Consider the following 3844-nt stretch of genomic DNA (forward strand, 5'->3'; position numbering starts at 1 on the left):
AAAACGGCGAGCGATAAAAACGGCGAGCCGTTTATTTTTTCAAAATGGCGGCCGGTAAAAAACGGCGGCCGATAAAAACGGCGAGCGATAAAATCGGCGGGCCGTTTATTTTTTTAAAACGGCGGCCGATAAAAAACGGCGTTTAAAAGTTTCAAATCAACGCATATATGCTATAATTAACAATTTTTCATTCTCATAAACAACAACAACAAAAACAATAACACGAATTTTCATTGTTTTTCAGTGTTTTTCAATGTTTTCGATTTTTTTTTCATTGTTTACTGATCAAAGTTTGAAGTGACTTAAATCTTACTGGATCTTGTTATTTAGGTCTGAAAGTGATCTGGATCCTACTGGATCATGTTTTTAAGGGTCTGGATGTTATATGAATCCTACTGGATCTTGTTTTTAGGTCTGAAAGTAAACTGGATCCTACTGGATCATGTTTTTAAGGGTCTGGATGTTATATGGATCCTACTGGATCTTGTTTTTAGGTCTGAAAGTAAACTGGATCCTACTGGGACTTATATTTTAAGTCTGGAAGTGATCTGATTCTTACAGGATCTTGTTTTTAAGATTTGGAAGTGACCTGGATCCTACTGGATCTCGTTTTGTGGACCGGAAAGTGAACTGGATCCTACTGGATTTCGTTTTGTGAGTTAGGAAGTGACTTGGATCCTACTGAATTTCATTTTGTAGATCTTAAAGTGAATTTTTAATCAATTACTGATTGCTGGGTCAAAAATGCGCTTAAGTCGCTCGATCAATAACACGAGGACTTTTGTTTTTTAAAAAACGTTAGTCAATAAAAAACGGCGGCCGATAAAAATGGCGGGCCTTTTATTTTTCAAAACGGCGGCCGATAAAAACGGCGGGCCGTTTATTTTTTCAAAACGGCGGCCGATAAAAAACGGCGGCCGATAAAAACGGCGAGCGATAAAAACGGCGGGCCGTTTATTTTTCAAAATGGCGGCCGATAAAAAACGGCGGCCGATAAAAAACGATGGCCGATAAAAACGGCGAGCGACTGGCCGATTCTCTCGGCCGCCGACATCGGCCTTCGCAACTCTGATTTTATATCTTGGATTATTGGAAAATATGAATTTTTGAAATTTATATTTTTGAATTTAATTTTGCAATTTTTTTGATAGCAAATTAAAGGAAATAAGTCTTAAACTGGTCTTAAACTTTGCATTTTTGGATAATAATGTTGATGTTTAGTCAGCCTAGTTTCACTTTAAGGTTTAATTTTTGATATTATATGCCAAGTCAGTACATGACATAGATGTACACTTTTTGTATGAAGACATTGTAAAATTAATCAATTTTCATAATTTTTTTCAAACTTTTTACAATTTTCAGTTGAATATCTCCCGGACGACACAAATGAAGAAGGTTATGCCACGAAGAATTTAAGGCTCTGCTAAATATTGTCTTGCCATCATCTTGATACTTGCTTTTGATCCAGTTTGAGGCAAAAAAGAAATTTTCTACAATATGCCACTTTAGTGTAGGCACACCCAGGGTTGATACAACATATTCTGTTTTACAGAATTTGTACACATAAGTCACATACTTCATGTGTGCACAGGGAAAAATGTGTGGATATGTGTGGATATATGTGGATATTCATATTTTCAAAACACACCCGATTCTGCTTTTTAACAACCCTGGGCACAGCAGTTGATCTGCACTATCTATATACCCGAATTGTACACAGAATAGAAATTGAGAGAAATTTGAATTCAAGTTGAGATAGTTCTGGCATAGGACTAGCCTTTGTAATCAAGTATTTGAAGTCTGGAATCAAATATTTGTCCTTGCTCCTCTGAGTGTCTTAAGGGAATATACTAAGATGGGCAGGACATGTTATCAGAAGGCCTGTATACGCTCTATTGTTAAAAGTATTTAAATCCGACTTTTTAGATGGCAAGAGATAGTGTCACACTTGGAATTGGTAATTGGCAAGCGGTAGCCGGCGATAGAGTCAGTTTTAGGCGGCATCTGAGAGGACATGGATCACAATTGATCTGTACGACCAGCGAAGTAAGTGCATTCCATAATACCAGCACTGCATACTAAGATGTGCACTCTGTTTTTTCTCAAAAATTCATCAATATTATCCAATTAAATCCACAATTAAGCAATGACGTGTAGTTCAAGCTCATGAAACAAAATTTCCTCAATATTCTTATCAATTCAAGAAATTTTCATCTAAAATCTACAATTTATCCTTCATCCTCACGATTATCATCTGCATCAATGATTGACTTCAGTCTCTCCCATACTCCTATACTTCTCCACACTCTCATCATGATGATTATGCGAATTAGTTGATTTAGATTTCAGCAAATTCATATCGTTGACATTCTCAAGGAAGCTCTTTTGTGTTGTCAGTAGTTTAACACTTTCAACGTCTTTTTTCAGCTCTTCCATGTCACGCTTTAATTTCGCCCTTCTGTTTTGGAACCACGTTATGACCTTCGATGAAGATAAATGAGAAAGAATGAAAGAGAGGAAGTTAGTATGGAAAGTAAAAAAATATATTCATAACATCTGCATGCACCTTTACGATAATCGACGATTAAATGACTTAAACTTGTGCTTGTGTGTTTAAAAACACGAAAATTGATAATTTTTTTTCAGTTGAGGTGTTTTTGTTGAAGATGTGAAAATGATTAATGGAAGTGAGGCTATTTGGGTTGTCTGGATGGGTATTTAGTTGGATATTGGCTGGGTTAGGTTTTTATCTTGTCTTGGTTTAGAAATTGATCATCATAGATGTCCAAATTCGGTTAATCAATTTAGCATCCAGCACTAGAGAAACTTGACTCTAACTGATAATAAAACATATATTGATTCCAATCCTCTATTTTATTACTCTTATCAATAGTTTATAAAGGTGTTTAAACCAAATCGAAAACATCAATCGAGTAGCCGAAATAGCTCAGTTGGGAGAGCGTTAGACTGAAGATCTAAAGGTCCCCGGTTCAATCCCGGGTTTCGGCAACCGATTATTTTTTTTGCTATTTTTTTAGTGGCGATTATGATTTTTCTTATCAGCACTAAATTTCATATTTTTTTGAATATTAAGAAGAAGTAAGGAGGATTTATTCATTATCGCGTGGAACAGAATAGTATTGAATTAATTTAATCGACAATATTTTTGCCATATCAATATTATTAGCTACTATCGTCTGCATTTCGGACGTTGAACCTCTGACGTGGTGTCTAGGTGACTAGGTCGACGTGACTCTGACTTGGTTTCAGTACCAGATTGGTTTTACTATGATTTAGTGTCGGTACCAGGTCGGTGTGACCCTGATTTAGTGTAGGTACCAGGTCAGCATGACTATGACTTAATGCCAGTATCAGATCGGGGTGACTCTGACCTGATGCCAGTACTAGGTTGGAGTGACTCTGATTTAGTGGTTTCGGTACCAGATTGGAGTGACTCTGACTTAGTGGTTTCGGTACCAGATTGGAGTGACTCTGACTTAGTGGTGTCGGTACCAAGTCGGAGTGGCTTTGACTTGTTTCTGGATTCAGTCTAAATCTTCGGCATCAATATCCCCACAATTCAACAGCGCTTAATCCACATCATCCCCAAAACAACCATCAAACTTCTTAAGGTATCGTTAGCTCATTATATATTCAAAATATTCAAACATACACAAACAATTTATCGCTATTTTGAAATGCTATTTCAAACGTAATTGTTAGTAATTTGTTGAAATTATAATCAAGACTTGAAGATCTAGTTTAAGCATTAGTTAAAAGTGCAAATTTGCAATTTCTGCGATTATTTTTCGACAATTGTTGCATTCTTACTCGTTTATCTTGC

The 3844-nt window shown here is 36.3% G+C and overlaps 1 non-coding gene across 1 annotated transcript; it reads left to right on the top strand.

Moving 5' to 3' along the window:
• The first annotated feature begins 2936 nt into the window (after positions 1–2936).
• TRNAF-GAA (transfer RNA phenylalanine (anticodon GAA)) lies at positions 2937–3009 on the top strand. Its single transcript has one exon. It is a non-coding gene; the product is annotated as a tRNA-Phe (tRNA).
• Positions 3010–3844: the final 835 nt, after the last annotated feature.

This window comes from Chironomus tepperi, unplaced genomic scaffold (genome assembly GCF_022539635.2).
Source record: "Chironomus tepperi strain 1889 unplaced genomic scaffold, CSIRO-AGI_Ctep_v1 contig_188, whole genome shotgun sequence".
Lineage (NCBI taxonomy): Eukaryota > Metazoa > Arthropoda > Insecta > Diptera > Chironomidae > Chironomus > Chironomus tepperi.